The 18,247-nt window shown below is 43.3% G+C and overlaps 1 protein-coding gene across 3 annotated transcripts in view; it reads right to left on the minus strand.

The window, feature by feature from the left end:
- SLC38A5 (solute carrier family 38 member 5) overlaps positions 1 to 16,410 on the minus strand; it is a 60,929-nt gene extending 44,519 nt beyond the window's left edge. Inside the window, exons 1-2 of one of the 3 annotated variants that reach the window (XM_042453496.1) lie at positions 15,625 to 16,410; positions 10,788 to 10,910 (exon numbers count right to left, since the gene is read on the minus strand). The gene's annotated coding sequence lies outside the window, so the exon portion shown is untranslated. Of the gene's footprint in view, positions 1 to 7,684; positions 7,831 to 10,787; positions 10,911 to 15,624 lie in introns of those variants that run through there. The other 2 variants (XM_042453495.1, XM_042453497.1) reach the window with 2 other exon arrangements.
- Positions 16,411 to 18,247: the final 1,837 nt, after the last annotated feature.

Genomic DNA, 18,247 nt, shown 5'->3' on the forward strand with positions numbered 1-18,247 from the left:
AAACCTGTGTTCTCCCCGGCCTTGTGATGTCAAGTTCAGACGACACATCCCCAAACCCCAGGGCCAGGAATAGACCTGATCCTGCCAGACCAGAAACAACACTGATTCGGGGGTAAACAGCCTTTACCCTGGGTGAATTTGACCCATGGTTTGCCATGGCATTTCCTAGAAGCTCCACAGACAACTCCAGCTGTTTATATGTTTCTCCCATCCCACGTTCTTTACATTGCCGTGCCATCACTGGTACTGAGAAACCCTCTTTCACCACAGCATCAAGCGCAGCAACAGGGGGCTCCTCAGTATCACAAATGGCTCAGCAAGATAGGAAGCGCATGAAAGTAGTGGTTCTTGGGTTTGCATGGGATGGGCGTGTAAACCAAGCCAGGAGAGCACCAGAGCCAGAATAGCAGAGGCTCAACTTGAGCTATCCTGGCCCATCTGCTTAGCCTCAAAGACAGATTATGAATGGTCCTATAACAGTCAGGGAGGTTTGTGATATTATTAAAAAGACTAAAACAAGAAAGACACCTAGGCTGGATGGTTTGTCAGCTGTTATTATAAATTTTTTGAGGAGGATTTTTTATTTCTTTTGCAACAAACAACAAATACTATTTTACAGAATAGTAATATCCCTGATACTTGGAGGAGGGCAATATAGCATTGTAATACCTAAAGAGGATCAAGACTTGACATTAACAAACATTATCATTATTGAATAATGACTATAAGTATTTTACCAGTAGTTTTATAGCTAAAAGACTGAAAATAATTTTGTAGGATTTTTGTGGCAGCAAGACTACTGTATGTGCAAAGATGGATGAATTCAACACGACCTACTATGGAGGAAAGGTTGTTGAAATTGTCAGATTCAGCAAAAATGGACAAATTATCTGATTTGGTCAAAGAGAGGTCATTATTGACATTTTAAAAAGATTTACAGACTTTTTGCAGAAAAACATTACTTGATATCTTTTGATTTTGTTGCTTAGTAAGACTAAGCCATTGAAAGAAGATAATATGCTATCACTTGCTACAGAGAGAGAGGAGTATGATTAACTATATGTATATTAAAAAAAAGCTGAAAGGAAGATTGAAGCATGGATTTGAAAAGTTTCTATTTTAATAATTTATTAATATAAAAATAAATAATTTTATAATATTGCATACAGGTGTCACATATTAAAAACTAAATTCATTATAACATTTGACTATAAGAAAGATACCAGAAGTTGAATGGGTACAAATACAAAGATTATGTTTAAAGAGAACAACATACAGGATGACATTTTCTTTAAATAGATTTGTAATAATATTTACGTTTCTGTGAAAAGTAATTAATTATGAGCAATATAAATTAAATTTGATTTTTTTCAAGGAATGATATCATCAGAGTTGAATTAATGAAGTTCAAACTACGAGAAGTACTTTTTTTTACTTACCGTATAACTATTCGCATACTGTAAAAAGCTTGGAAGGTTATCCGTTATTTTTATTTGATATGTGTAATAAAATAAAACAAAACATGAAAAAAGAACTGCCTCCTTTCCTTTCCACCCTCCACCTCCAAGAATTATTCTGAGGCTAAACTCTGTGGAGACTAAACAATACACCAACGTTAACAAATAATGACATATGCATTCATATCACTTACTGCAGAAGAACAATCTTCCAATATGTATACACACACTGCTCTAGAATGACATAGAACTGGGATGTTCCTAACGTAGGTTTATAATTTGCAATAACCAAAACTTATTCATTCCATTTTTTCAGTGCATCCACTGAAAATCCTTGTATTTTCCCTGTGGTTCTTCCACCATTTGAGTCCTATTTTTATTCAGAAGAACAAAGAAGTTGTGGCATCTTCTCCACAAATGTAAACGCCTTTTTTACTTTTCTCTTCTCCTCCTGTATGATTTTTAATGCCTTTGCCTGATGAAGAAGCCAGCGACGCTTCAAAAGCTTTCGTGATGTATTTTCTGTATTTTGGTTGACCAATAAAGGCATTGCACATTTTGCAGATTTTATTGTGTTTTTTCCACTTGTAACCTAGCCTGGAAGAGCAATGATTGGGTAGTACTAGAAGACCACCTATGGAAGCAACCTTTGATGCAGCCATTGATAACAAAATTAGCTCATATATCTCTCAGTAGCAGTCACTTTTAGAATATTTGGTGCCATTCCAGTAACTATTATCTCAAAAGCAAATACAGTAAGGTTGGAAAGGCTTCAGAAAATTGGAAGCCAAAATTAAACACAAAAGTAAGCAAACAGCAGCACAGTTCTTTAAGCCTAGGGAGAAGTCTGGTTGTAGGTCAGCCTCCAGCAAGGAAAGGCCTTTTAAATGCTGTGTGAATTCCAGCAATATAAGAGCTGCAGTTTTCTTCTTTAATACCTTTCTAAACTGTCCATCACCAATGTTAAAAAGACACAGGAGCCTTTTCCAGGAGAAAAAGGTGAAAACCCAGCTAAAATCTGAGACTGCAAACCTACGTAGTGTGATGTGAGGTTAGATGAATCATTTCCCCCTTTTTATATACACACATACACCACAGCTTGGAAAAATTATGTTTCTACACTGGTACAAAAATCTGGCAGCTGTGCTGGTGGGAGGATTCTGGGAATTGTCACACGCAGAGAGGGAGAGAAAAAGAAAACTTTTCCAACTTCTGGCATACTACATATGCAGTGGGAGGTTGCCACACACTCAGACGGGAACTCTCAAAGAAAGAGAGACTTATGCCGGAATGGAAATCCACGTCACACTGCAACCTTGCTCGGCCTGAATATTTGCTTTGTGTGTTTATCCAGCCACGTGGACCAGGTCTACAAACTTCACACATCTTCAGTCTGAGCCGCCTGCACCTCTGAGCATGGCGAGGGTGGGATCAGGGACTGAGGAGGAAAAACAGCACTCTTCTAGTTTTAGGAAACAAAGCCACTATGTCTCCTCCGGTCTGAAAATACTAGCAGAATACTACAGTCAAAACTATGCTACTACAGGAAGCCAGAGAAGAGCCAAGGGGGCTGCAACTGAATACGCATTTGCCATCCCAGTGAATACAATAGTATTTCCTTTGAGTAGGCGCATATACAACAGGCAGCCTAAAAGCTAAGGTCCCTTTCATACTACGCAGTTCTGCTGCTATGATTCCTCTTTAACTGCCATGGCTGCATCCTATGGAATACTGGGATCTCGAGTTTGATGAGGTGCTAGAACTCTCTGGCTGAAAATTCTAAATGTGTGTGTATGTGCCTTTAAGTTGCCTGGCTCCGTGAATTTCATAGGGTTTTCTTAGCAAGGAATACTCTGAGGCAGTTTTGCCAGTTCCTTCCTTTAAAATATAGGCTACAACACCTGGTCTTCTTTCAGGGTCTCCCATCCAAGTACTCACCAGGCCTGGCCCTGCTTAGCTTCCAAGATCAGATAGCATCTGGTGACTTCAGAAAATTCTCCTTCCTAAACTGCACATCTCAGAATTTCACAGGAAGAGGCTATCACAATTAAAGTGGACTTATAGCAGTAGAACTGTATGGCATGAGAGAGACCTAAGCTTGAGCTCTCCCTGTTCTCTATTAATGCTTACTCCTTACCTAAATTGCAAAATCTTTCACAAAGGTCTGCCAGAATAAAAATGGTTTTTACCCGCTTGCAGAAGGATAGTAAGGAGGATTACTCTCTGGAAAGGGAGGTCCAAAGCCTAGGAGTAGCCACTGAGAAAATCTAAAAAACATGCCTCCAACTAATGAGGCAATCCATTTTTTAAGTAGCAGTATTTATTCTTAAGGGCCTAAATGCCCTAAACAGACCAGATCCCATCTGATCTTGGAAGCTAAGCAGGGTCATTCCTGGTTAGTACTTGGATGGGAGATTGCCAACCAATAGTAGGTACTGTGGGCTATATTTCAGAGGAAGGAACTGGCAGATTCACCTGAGTATTCCTTTGTTAAGAAAATCCTATGAAATTAATGGGATTGTCATAAATAGACAAGCAACTTGAAGGCATATTCACACATTTATTCTTAATGAAACTGCTTAGAAAAACAGAAGACAGTAGGCATCGTCCTAAAAGAATAATATTCCCTTTTCACTCACATGATGGAATGTTTCTTCTCAGATTTTGCATGCTATGAAAAATAAGCTTCTTTACAGCAAAGTTATATTCTTTCAGATTCTGAAAAAGCTATTTTTTCTATTTAAAAAAAAAATCTATATAAACATGAGGACTAGAAACTTGAATTATTTAAAGTGAAACTAAGACTGTCATACAACTTTTTTTCCCAAACCCTTTGTACAAAATAAGTCTAAGCACTGTGGATAAATCCTGTCAAGTTCAGGCTTTAAAGCTGCTTTAGAATTTGAACTAGAACTTGAGAGTGAATTCACTATCTCTCTAACATGGTAGCCACCATCTGCACTGAACCCTATTTCCCTCCCACAACAAAGCATGCCTTAGTACTTTTAAAACAGGGCGGCAACAGCTGAAATTCCATTTTGATTGCATTTATTAAATAATTTCACGTAATTTGTGTTCAACTAAAAACTTCACAATGGGTGCCCTTTTAGGGATAGTAAAGGAAGTTACCATCCAGCTTAGTAAACAACAGCTTTCCAACCCATTGTTAGAGAGAATGGCCACTATTTCATGTATATTTTTCATTCCCTGTTACAAAAACATACATCTAACCAAGAAAACAGCCACAGGAGAAGAAAATCCCAAATATTTCTAGCACCTCTACATAAAATTTGCCCACAAAGATTCCCCATCATGGAATGAAATCTTATCAGTGCTTTGACTCAGAGGTACACACTTTCAGCCTCAGAAGATGGCAATGGCAAACAAATCTTGCCAAGAAAACCCTGTGATAGGTTTGTCTTAGGGTTGTTATACATCAAAAACAACTTGAAAGCAAATGACAACATCTGGGAAGGGCAAGATGCCTCTCCCAAATTCTGAATTAATTTAGCATAAACTGCCTTACAGTTTGAGCTAGGTTTGTACCAATGGAAGTAAGCTGAGGACAAAGGGGGAATGTGGGAGTAAAGAAAAAGTGGAACATTTTAAAAGTAGCTGAAAAAATGGGAGGACAGACAATTAATCAGATTGTTCCTGCCAAATTGGAACAGCGGAAGATATGCAGATACTCGGTGCAGAAATCCACAGATGAAGGTTTTCCTATATAGGCCAAGAAAATCCCATGATAGGTTTGCCTTAGGGTCACCATAAATTGGAACCAACTTGAAGGCATACAACAACAACAATAACAAATTGTGTTAGGGTGGGCTCAGCCTCTCGCCTGAGTAAGAAGCATTAACATGCATCTTTTGACTTTTGGGATTTCAGCGACAATGCATTTCCAATATCACTTTGTTTGTGCAATTGTGTGTGATAATCATTTGCACAGTTACTAACCATTTTCGCTTTATTTGTGGGATGCTAATGCACTTTAATCTCTTTTTAATGCCAAAATAAGCCCCAGTGTGATAAACTGGTATAAAAGTTTATGTTACAACTTCTTTCACTCAGCCCCAAAGGTACTACAATACTCCTTTGGATACTGACATTCAGACTAACACAGCTATTATTTACCATGTTGTGGTAGCATTTTCACAGCCAATGATGGGGAATTTTTACTTGCAGAATATTTTGCCCTAAAGCCTAATTCTAACTAGAGTAGACCCACTGAATCAATACCATTTGCCCACATGGTGATTTTCCATGGTTTGAAATCAATACAACAGGAATGTAATTCTTTGCCAATTTTCTTCTTGAACTGAGCAACAAGCAATTTAGCCATTTTCTTCCCATATGAGAAAGTCTTTGAAAACTGTGCAGTTGTTTTGCTTTCTGTGCAAAACAACCATGTGCAAATTTTGTACAGAATATGTCCTGAAGTATCAATTCTCATCTAAAGTCCATGAGTCTTGTTGTCAGTGTTTCTCAACACTTGGGAAATAGATTTTTTTTTCAACCATTTTTCAATCTTTTTAATATTCTTTCCATACCAGGTCTACATTAGTTGGGACTAATCATAGGATTCAGGTCTATGAAGATATGCACCTTGATAGGTAGTGGGAAACGGTAAGGCACATTCATGTGCTGCTCTGTCTCAGGCAGCAAACCATCCTGGGCTAGTCTTGCCCCTTCCCAGTTCCCACTCCTCCAAGCTGATGTACACTGTAGAAGAAAGTTTTTCTTGAATTATCTGACAACTGTGTGATAGAAGTTCAATAAGTCTCTGTGTTGACAAGACAGTTCCAAAATGTCCTAAATTGATTTGAAAGGTTGTGTGGCCGAACAAGTTTCCATGTGGCTAGGAGTAAGACCTCAGTACCTTCCTGAAGAGCAGCAAAAGCAGAATAGATTATGCCCTTGCAAGATAAAGAGGGAAAGTCTTCTTAGCTGTCATTTGTAGCAACAGCAAACCAGCCAAGTGTCTTACCAAAGTTAACGGGCTTCTGCTACTCAGGCTTATCTGAATCCTATCCATAAAATAGATCCCCACTGCTACCAGTCTCCACTGTATATACACTGTATGTATATGTATGTATAGACAGACAGGTATTAACTCAAATGCTATGTGCCTGTGTGCATGCACACACATACACACACCTACACAGAGGCCGTTACAGACCGCCCGTTTGGGGCGGCCTGTAATCGGCCCTTTCCCCATCGGATCGGGGCCTCAGCTGCCACAACGGCAGCCTCCGAGGCCCAGATCCACTGCTTTCCAGGCCACGGGGAAGCTGCAAAAGGCCACTTCCCCGCAGCCTGGAAAGGGGTGTCCTCGGGGCTTCAAGCTCTGAGGACACCCGATGGCGGCAGGGAGGAGGAGAAAGGGGCCACTTGGCCCCTTTTTTCTCTGTGTCGCTGGCGCAGCCATGTAAAGGCTGCGCCCAGCAATGCAAAGCTGGAAGGAGCTCTGAAACAGAGCTCCTTCCGGGGCTGCAGAAAGGGCGCCCTAGGCGCCCTCGCACAGCCCCACTACGTCACAACCGTGCCGCCCCATTTAGAGGCAGCGTGGTCGTGACGTCGTAATGGCGGCCCCGTGTGGAACAGGCGCTGCCATTTTGTACGGACTGGGTCCGTACTAGGGTTAGGGGCGTCAAGAAGTGACACCCCTTTCTAACCCTAATACGGACCCAGTCCATACTTTTATGCCCGTTTGTAATGGGCCAAAGAGAGAGAAAAGGTGAGGCAAAGAGAGAGCGAGAATATCACCTGTAAATCCCTGTATTATTTTTGTGGAGGGGGCACAGGGCAATGGCTTCCTCCAGGAAGCAACAGCCAAGAACTCTGCTACTGCCACTATTTGTGGTTTGTATAGTGATGATACAATTAAACTTAGAAAGGGCTATTTACAAAATTCTACAGCTGCCTCTGTCAAAGCTAACTTCTTCCCTGGACATTTATCAGATTACCCACAGCTCCTCTACGTTAAAAAAAAAAAAGTAAACTGGGCCTCCAAATATGTTACCTATTTTATAAGGTGGCCAATTTTGTTGTAGCAATTTTAATGCATATTTGTCCAAACACATAAACACAGCACAGAATACACAAGAGAGGGAAGAGATTTGTCAGTGTTGTCAAACACTAACAGCAGCTCCCTAGGATCCAAGACCAGCATCTTCCCCCAAGGCCTACTGTCCAAAGGCCGTTCCCCACATGCAGGGCCTACTTACTTTCTCCACGTCCTCACAGAGAAAACACTAGCGTGAGCCAGGCACCAACAGCACAAAGACAGCTGGAGTTATTCTTGTCGTGAATCAGCCAGCTCTGGAAGTGTTGAAATTGCTTCCAGCTGTATCCCATATAAAGCCCATGCCATGCTTCCGTTCCTCCCAACACAGAGATGCACATAATTGTGGGCCAATACATATTGTGCATATGAGCTGTCCCTGACCTTTACTTGGAGACATTGGGGGAGACCAAGGGGAGTGAACTGAACCAGGAGAGGATGTGTACTGGGCACAATCACTCTTTTTTTCTATAAAATGGCAAGGAAATGGAGGACCTCAATACCAGTGGTGTGGATAGGTTCTGTTTTTACTGGCACACATACATCCAGTATTAACTGCTTCTCCCCATCTTTCTTTCCCAGGAGAAATGTTCTTGTTTCCATACTAAAACCATGGTGGTCTCTATTTGTTGGGAGCCAATGTGCTGTACTCTGAGTGCTGGACTAACACCCTAGGTTCAAATCCTCACTCAGTCATAGAAAACCCATTAGGCAAGCAACACAGCTGGCCCTCCGTATCCACAGGTTCCTTATCCACGGATTCAACCATACACACACACACACACAGAAAAGAAAACCTTGATTTTGCCATTTTATATAAGGAACATCATTTTACTACACCACTGTATTTAATGGTACTTGAGCATCCACAAATTTTGGTATCCAATAGGGTCCTGGAAGCAAGCCCCAGCAGATACCAAGAGCCCACTGTAACAGCAAACCTCCTCTGAATAAATCTGATGAAGGAAACCCTAGGGCAGTGATGGCGAACCTATGGCACGCGTGCCAGAGGTGGCACTCAGAGCCCTCTCTGTGGGCACACGCACCATCGTCCCAACACAGACTTCACTAGAGTTTGTCATTAGAAATCCAGAGGTACATGGCACTTTGCGATAAATAAGTGGGGTTTGGGTTGCAGTTTGGGCACTTGGTCTCTAAAAGGTTCTCCACCACTGCCCTAGGGTCATTATAGTCAGTTACTTTGAAAGCACATAATAACAAGAACACAGTGTGTTCCTTCCAGCCTTGGGAAAGACAACAAATGGGAAAGGGCAGGAGGTGACAAGAGACACTGATTTATGGCTGAAATCCATCTACCTCCTAAGATTCGGGGAAGTGACAGACAGAAATATCCCCCACTACCACCACCACATGGCTTCCAAGATGACCCTGGCTTGGCTGAGGGAGACTGGAATGGGGTCCATGGGGAGGAGGATTGCTGACTCTGATCCAGATGCGGATCAACAGGGTTTACAAATGTAAAGACTGAGCAACATGCAGTGGCAATAAGGAAAGAATGCTTCTAAGCCTTCACAGCACATCAGAGCCCTTTTATACATGCATGGGTTCATCATTTGATGACAGCAGCACCCAGTATTGCCTTGGACCAAAGATCTAACATCATAGCTGCAACATCTTTATTATCTCATACACATTGCTTCTAAACGGAACCAGCCTTCACATTCAGCTGTCAGTATTGCTTATAATATTTATTAGTTACTTGTATATTCTGCCTTACCTCCAGTGACCTTAAGGTATTATTATTATTATTATTATTATTATTATTATTATTGACACCTCAATGAAATACATGAAGGTTAAAGAATATGACAGGTCCAAAGTCACCTAGAACTTGGATTTCCTGAGTCATAGAATTATAGAGTTGGAAGAGACCCAAGGGCCAACCAGTCCAAACCCCTGCCATGCAGGAACTCTCACTCAAAGCATCCCTGACAGATGGCCATCCAGCCTGTTTAAAGATGTCCAAAGGACTCCACCACACTGCAAAGCAGTATATTCCATTATCGAATAGTGCTTACTCTCAGGAAGTTCTTCCTAATGTTGAGCTGGAATCACTCTTCCTGTAGTTTGAATCCATTGCTCTGGGTCCTATTCTCTGGAGCAGCAGAAAACAAGCTTACTCCCTCCTCAATATGACATCGCTTCAAATATTTAAACATGGTTATCATGTCACCTCTTAACCTTCTCTTTCCAGGCTAAACATTCCCAGCTCCCTAAATCTCTCCTCATATGGCATGATTTACAGACCCACAGTCCAACACTAGTTCTCAAATACTGGTTTGCACATCTTTGTTTGGGAATCTGCAAGACTGAACAATGATGTGATATAAGCAAGAAACAGAGATGAACACAATCACATACATCTTTCACCATTTGGGAGAGCATCTCTTCTGAAATGTGTTAAGCATACAATCAAGTCTGACACTTTAGCTCACACATTTGTGGGAACACAGTATGCTGGTATTGACTGCAGGTCAAATTGGTATGTTTAACGTTATTTTAAAAAATAGATGTGTTCAGTGGTGTCACTAGGATGTCACCTGGTACCCGTGCCTGGAAAGGGCTGTGTGGATGATGGCTGCAGACTAAACCCCCCTACTCTTCCTCTGCCTTGCTTGACTGTGCCCCAGCGGCTGGCCACCACCCAGTCAGATCACGGAAGGGCAGTGGTCCTGCGGCCTCCAGACAACCAGTTCTGGGTCTCATGTGGCTGGCAGGCTGAGCAAGAAAGGGAGGTGACACTCTTTGTCACTCACCCAGCAGTCCCACTAGTCCCACTGGGTGTACTGGGTGTATACCCTCCCCCCAGTCTGCAACCCCCTTGTGACACCCCTGGATGTGCTCCCTTAAGTGATGAAAAAAGTCTGTTTGTCACAACGTGATCCTCCTCACCTTTCTATCTTTGATTTAGCATGGTTTGTTCTGAGTTTGGTCACTGGAAGATACAGTCAACCCTCCATATCGATAGATTTATTATCCACGGGTTCAAACATCTACAGCTTGAAAATAGTTTAAAACTATTTTATATAAGGGACACCATTTTAGTATGCCATTGTATTTAACGGGAACTGAGCATCCACGGATTTGATCTCCATGGGGGTCCTGGAACCAAACTCCAGTGAATACCAAGGGCCCACTGTAAATACAATATGGGATTAATTTGTAAATCTGATTGCTATGGCACTTCTCTCTGAGGAAACATCCTTGTGGGATGGAAAACAATAGAAAATACACGTTCTCCTTACCATCTAGGTTGACACTGAATCAGAACTTCATATTATTGAAAATGACCAGCAGTGGCTTTCAACATCTTCAGGCAGGATTCTTTTCCAGTCCTATCTGGTCATGAAGGGGATTGCAACTGGGACCTAATCCACACAAAGCACATATTCTGTTACTAAGCTTGGGATCCCTCCCTACAAGTCATCACAGGTAGAGAAATACATGTTTCATGTGTGTGAAACAGGAACTCTTCCAAGCAAGTCCTGAAACTCTGACACCCCTCAGCTGGGAATTAGGAAACAGAATGAAAGTATCTGCATTCGAAAATAAATAAGCTCCCTGTCTGAAGACCCAATCAGGGTCAGAAGGAAATGGAGCAAAGGGTTGGATGAAAAATGCAAGCAAGACATAGGTGCTGACATTTGGAGTGTGGGGAGCATAGTGATAAACAGATTCAGCTCTGCAAAAAGTGTTTCGGTGGGAGAAATGGCATATTTGTGTGCATGTGCAGGGAGTGAAAGGAAGAACTGATCCACTCCATTTCACACCCCAGTTTAGCATAATTATCTATTTCATGGCTTTTAGTGGCATGGAAAGACATTAAAAAAATTTCCCAGAGTAGAGAAGGACAGATCCCTAAAGCAACAAGCAAAGGGTACAGGAAACACAAACCATCCTAAGGGGTAACATATCCAATGGTAGCAGATCTGAATTTGGAAAGGACCCTGCCTCTACCCAGTCATCCTAGAAGGGAGACTCAGGTTTGCCCCATAAATTTTGCTGCCTGAGGTGTCAAATAAACCTGCTGAAGTCTGATGGGAGCATTTAATGAAAGTTGTCAGCAGGCATGGGGCATGAATCCCAAATCCTTCTGCTGTTGCTTAATCCACAGGTACAACTACCAATCCAGTTTACATAAAGCACTACCTCAGTTCAAACACACATCCCTAGAAACAAATTAGAAGAAGACAGTTAAAAGAATTGAGGTGGAAAGAGAGAACCCTCCCCTCCTTCCACCCCCTCTAATTTACAACTCTGACAAAATGAGACCAAAAGGGAGGTGTATTGAGTGTGTGGATAGTAAACTACACAGAAGATTGAAATCAAAAGGAAATACACACTCTACACTCACAGTCAATAACCCAGATTAGAATCAACATTCAGAAACTGCCCAAAATATCTGGAGTCTCTGGCAGAAAGTAGATGATATAGCTGCGGAAACAACTGAGACCTGCTGCCTTTTACTATCCTGACATCTGCGGAGGACATTTTACTTTGCAATAACCCTGCACTGACTTAAAATGTCCCTTTTTTCCACAGCACTCTAAATACCCTGATTGTATGATAAGGTATCTGAAGGTTGTTCAAGGTTAATTAATGAGTTCTGATCTGTGGCAACTGATAAAATGGGCTGCATACACTAAAGCCTACACTAGACATTACTTCTTCCCACTTCATAGCAAAGGCGCTACTTTGTTTTTTCATGCTTTCATACAGCTATCTCTCTGGATATTAATGAATTCTGAATAGCCTTGTATGCAAGGAACCTACTTAACAGGTGGAAGCAACTCTCACCCACTAATAAAGGTTAATACCCTCTATCAAGGAATTACTTTTTCCAAGTTGAGAAAGGAAAAAAGACACCCGCAAACAACCCTAAATGGGTTGCATAGTGTAGTGATTTGAATACCAGAATGGGCTTCTGGGAGATCAAGGTTTGAATCTCCACTCAGGCATGTTGACTCGGGGCAAGTCACACTCTCTCAGCCTCAGAGGAAGGCCATGGCAAAACCTCTCTGAACAAATCTTGCCCCCAAAAAACAAAACATGATAAGGTTGCTTTAGGGTCAGCATAAGCTCTGGAAGGCACACAACAAGAACAGTAACCAAATTCACTTCCATGAGAACGAGTTACTTTTAATGCTCTTTAGACACACTTCTATTCTGCTCTGCAATTACATGATCCAGCAAACAATGCACTCCTTGTACATTCTACGATTTCTTTCTTGCTGCATTTTGGCTATAGGTCCTCTAAGTAATGCAATTTGACACCGCTTTAACTGCTGTGGCTCCCTCCTACAGCATCCTGGGATTTGTAGTCTGGAGAGGCACCAGCCAGCTTTGGCAGAGAAGGCTAAAAACCTTTTCAAACTACAAATCCTGGGATTCCATAGGCTGGAGTTAGAGCACTTAAAGTGGTGTCAAAATGCATTATATTATAGTGTGATGCATCCTACGTTAAATAACAGGCTATGTATGCCCCCCCAATGCCCAGTGCTACCTGCCAACTCGCTCTCTCGTGCACTTGAACACCACCCATATTGAGTACATTTGAACCCAAGTTCTGTCTTAAACCCAAAACAAGTAAGCACTAGGTCTCCTATTTTGGAAAACACTACTACTGTACTATTACTAAGGCAGCCAGTGTGGTGTAGTGGTTTGAGTGCAGGACTGTGACTCTGGAGACCAGGGTTCAAATCCCTGCTCAGCAGTGGAAACCCATTGGGTGAACTTGGGTAAGTCACACTCTCTCAGCCTTAGGGGAAGGCCATAACAAACCCTGTCTGAAGAAACTTGCCAAGAAAACCCAATGATAGGTTCACCTTAAGGTCGCTATAAGTCGGAAAGGATTTGAAGCCACACAACACACACAATAAAGCCCAAAAGAGGTGGTTGTCATTGTGAACTCCTGCTCGGCCTTCTTTACAAGGTTGGTGTTTTGGGGCACCCATTTTCTCCATTCTTGTGGGCAGCCCACATGGTAAGAAAGGCAGCCTGTTGTTGTGCTCCTTCAATTTGTTTCCAACTTATGGAGACCCTAAGGCGACCCTATCATGGGGGTTTTCTTGGCAAAATTTGTTCAGAGGAAGTTTGCCTTTGCCCTCTTCTGAGGCTGAGAGAGTGTGACTTTCCCCCAGCCCCCCAGTGGGTCTCTATGGCCGGGCTGAACGATTAATCTGGGTTTCCTCAGAGCCAGCGTGGCGTAGTGCTTTTTGAGAGTTGGACTCCAACTCTGGAGAGCAGGGTTCAAATCCTGGATCAGCCCCTGGGAGCCCACTGAGGTGACTATGGGCAAGGGCACACTCTCTCAGCCTCAGGGGAGAGCCATGGTGGCAAACCCCCTCTGAAGAAACTTGAGACAAGAAAACCCCACAATAGGGTCACCAGAAGTTGAAAAGGACTTGAACAACTGCCACTGCCCTAGTCCAAACTCAGACCATTTACATTTGTTGCCCTCCAAGGCCCCAAAACTAGCCACCATCCAAGCTAGACTGGCCCTTTTTTTACATGGTGAGGGCAACATGCAGACAGAGCCAGGTTTCATTCACTTCCACTTTGCTTCAGTCTCCCTCTGACCACCACTGCCCTGTTTCTCCTCTGCTTAGAACCCAAGCAAAGCCAAGGAGGGGTCCCTTTCACTCTAGGAAGCCAAGGCCTGGCAAAAGCAAGCCTCCTCCTCTTCTCTCAGGCCCTCACTCTCTTCTTCTTCTCCCAAAACAAAACTCTGCCACTGCTCCTCCACATGGCTCTTGCTGGGTGCCTTCGAGTCCTTTCCCACTCATGGCCACCCGAAGGGGCATTTGGCATAGGCTTTCCTTGGCAAGAATGTATTTATTTTATTTTTATCCCGCCTTTCTCCTAAGTTGGGACCCAAGGCGGCTCACAACACGTATGCGTGTGTGTGTGTGTGTGTTTGTGTGTCTTTCTCTGTGTGTATATCTATGTGTGTGTGTGTGTATATCCATGTGTGTGTGTCTCTCTCTCTGTGTATATATGTGTGTGTATATCTATGTATGTGTATATATATGTGTGTACATATATCTATATGTGTGTGTGTGTCTGTGTGTCTGTATATATGTGTGTGTGTATATGTGTGTGTATATGTGTGTGTGTGTGCATGTGTGCATAAACAGATTAAAACACTTTAAAAAATTAAAAGTCCACTTACATCAGTAAAACTTTTTTAAAAAAATACAACATACAAAATTTAAAACACACAAGGTTAACAATCGAAACCAACCCCCCTCTGCCCAATAAAACCAGGCCTGCATGAAGATTTATTCAGAGGGGGTTTGCCGTGGCCTTCCCCTGAAGCTGAGAGAATGTGAATAGCCCAAGGTCCCCATGGGGGTTCAGGTTATGTGTTTGTTGTTGTTGTTTTTGTGTGCCTTCAAGACTTTTTATGGTGACCCTATCCTGAGTTTTTCTTGGCAAGTTCTCTCAAAGGGAGTTTGCCACTGTTATTCTCTGAGGCTGAGAGAGTGTGACTAGAGCAAGACCCCATAAGTGGGTGCAACTTATGGGTTTGCTGTTGTTGCTGTTGTTGTGTGCCTTCAAGCTGTTTCCAACTCATGGCCACCATAGGAGAACCTATCCTGGGTTTTTCCTGGCAGGTTCCTTCAGAGGGGCTTTGCCACTGTTCTCCCCTGAGGCTGAGAGAGTGTGCCTTGCCTAGGGCCACTCATGGCCGAGCTGAGACCCCCAAGCACTACATACTTCCTTTATCATCCATCTCCAACTTCTCTTGACTTAGGGGCAGAACAACTGGGGGGAAAAAGGAGGGAAAAAAGAAGACATAAACGAGGAGGGTCTCCTGTTTCTTTTCCTCTCCCCCCCCTCTAGTGTGTGTGTGTGTGTGTGTGTGTGTGTGTGTCTCACACACACTACAGACTAATACACACACCCTAAGTTCTCAAGCATGCCCCTTGCATGCCTGATGCCTCCCAGGCTGATGCAACAGCCTGCTGGTCTTGCAAGAGAAATGGGAACCCAAAAGAAGGGACACGTCTTGTGCTGCTTTCCCTTTTTCTTCTTTCCCCTGCTGTGGTGCCCTCGGATCCCCCTCCAGGCAACACTCACCCGCTTTGCAGCAGAGGAGGGAAGGAGCCCCAGCACTAGGGCCAACAGAATTTCAAGATGAGTACAGTATTTGACTTGTACTTCTTCCACCGAAAGGAAAGAAAGAGCTGCTGCTGGGCGCCTTGCTCTCTCTGGCGCGCGCAGAAGGACAGGGAGAGAGAGAGTGAGTGGGACTGGGAGCGCGCGCTCATGAAAGCGCACAGAGCGAGGCAGAGAGGCACGCGCCCCACACAGCCAATCAAGCCCCGAGGAACAGGCTTGGAGCCCGGGCAGCAAGGCCAAGGACTAGAAGAAGAAGAAGAAGAAGGGCTTCCTTGGGTTGCTTCTGTTGCTGTTGCTGTTGCACAGGTGCAAGGTCTCCAGGAGCATCCCTCCCCTTCCTTGTCCCGGGACCTGTTGCTGCATATTGCCTCCACACTGCAGCCTTCTTTCTTCTCTCCAGGAGGAATGCCCCCCAAGTGCCCTCCCTTTTTGGAGCATGGCTAAGAAGCAGCATGGATATACATATTCAAGGTGTCCAGAGGTGGTCCTGCTCTTCCTTTTCCAGGTCTTATTCCTCTCCTGCAGCCTTTTTTCTGTCCAGGAGGCATTCCAAAATGCCCTTCCTTTTGGGGACATTGCTAAGAAGCAACATCCAGGGTGTTCAGAGGTGGTCCTCCTTTTCCTTTTCTTTTCCAGGACTTATTCCTCCATCTCCAGAAGAGATACCCAAATGTCCTCCCTTTTCAGAGCAGGGCTAAGAAGCATGGACTTATACACGATGACCATCCTCTTCGCTTCCCAGGACTTGTTCCTCCATCCCAGCCTTCTTTTCTATCCAAAAGGAATCCCCAAATGTCCTCCCTTTTTAGAGCATTGCTAAGAAGCAGCATGGATGTATACTTATACAAGGTGACCAGAGGTGGTCCTCCTCTTCCTTTTCCAGAACCTATTTCTCCATCGCAGCCGCCTTTTGTGCATGGCTAAGCCGCATGGATTATACTTATACAGGGTGGCCAGAGGCCTTCCTTCTTTTCCAGGACCTGTCCTCCATTTCAGCCTTCTTCCTTCTGTCCAGGAGGAATTCCAAAATGCCCTTCCTTTTTGGAGCATTGCTAGTAAGAAGCAACATCCAGGGTGTCCAGAAGTGGTCCTCTTCTTCCTTTTACAGGGCCTATTCCTCCATCCCAGCCTTCTTTTTTCTCTCCAGGAGGAATTCCCAAATGTCCTCCCTTTAGACTCCCAAACTCTGGTCCTCAGATGTTTTAGACTTCCATCTCCCAGTAGCACCAGCAAACTTATCCAAAGGTCTGGTGCCAGACTTGAAACACTAAAGCCTTTTGGGTCTTGATTCATGTATTCCAAAATGTACAGGAACATGGTTTTTAAATTGGTTTAACATGTTGACACATTTTACACTTATTTCTTTAAAATGTTTTTGTTGTTGTTATTATTATTGTGTGCCTTCAAGTCATTTCCAACTTATGGTGACCCTAAAGTAAAGTTTTATTGGCATGTTTTTTCAGAGGGGGTTGCCATTGCCATCCTCTGAGGCTGAGAGAGTGTGATTTGACCAGGGACACCAAGTGGCTTTCCATGGCTGATCAGGGATTCAAGCCCGGCTCTTCATAGTCATAATCCAATGTTCAAACCAAGTCATCACACTGACTTCTAGTCCATTTTGATTATTTTTATTGTTTCACGTTTATAATTATTTTGAAGAGCTTATATCTTATTGCTTTACCCCTGAAATATCATGATATAGGGTGGAATATAAATATAAATAGAGAGCAAGTGTGGTGTAGTGGTTTGAGTGCTGGACTACGACTCTGGAGACCAGGGTTCAATTCCCAGCTCGACCATGAAACCAACTGGGTGACCTTAGCCAAGTCGCATGCTCTCAGCCTCAGAGGAAGGCAGTGGCAAACCTCTGAACAAATCATGTCAGGAAAACCCCATTATAGGGTTGCCTTAGGGTTGCCATAAATCAGAAATGGTTTGAAGGCACACAGTAACAACAACAAATAAATAAATAAATACAGTCAGCCCTCCACATTTGTGGCTTTGACTTATGCAGATTTGATTATTTGCGGATTTCTGTTACATGTTCTCTAGGAATCTCTAGGTCCTCCAGTGCAAATCTGATGGAAGTTGACCATAATGTTGCTCTGGACTGGAGGACCTAGTTCTAGACATTACTAGAGAAAACACCTCTCTGGGCATTTGTAGGTCTTCCATCGTGGTTCTGTGATCAACCTCAGGTTCTGCACTGAACCCATGCCAAAGGGCTGCCTCCCATACAGAGGGATCCTAAGGTACTGGCTTATTTAAGAGGAGTAGCTGTAACAAAATGTTGCAGTATGGAACAGTGCCATTCAGAATTCCACCCTGGTTCATCGTGCTCCAATAGCCAGCCTGTATTCGACAGCTACTTTGTATGCTGCATCATAATTGGGTAGCACTTCCCCACCCCTTTTAGGATCTTTTGCCTTCTATAAACCTTGAGGCTTTCCAAGGCTGCTAAGGTTCTCCTTTTGTGAATGACGGGCGGTGCCAGTTTGGGTACATACGCAACAGCACTCCCAGCCTGCACCCCATGAATAACAGGAAATAATGACTGTAGTAAAAAAAAAAAAAGATCACA

The sequence above is a fragment of the Sceloporus undulatus genome, chromosome 2 (genome assembly GCF_019175285.1).
Source record: "Sceloporus undulatus isolate JIND9_A2432 ecotype Alabama chromosome 2, SceUnd_v1.1, whole genome shotgun sequence".
Classification (NCBI taxonomy): Eukaryota; Metazoa; Chordata; class Lepidosauria; order Squamata; family Phrynosomatidae; genus Sceloporus; species Sceloporus undulatus.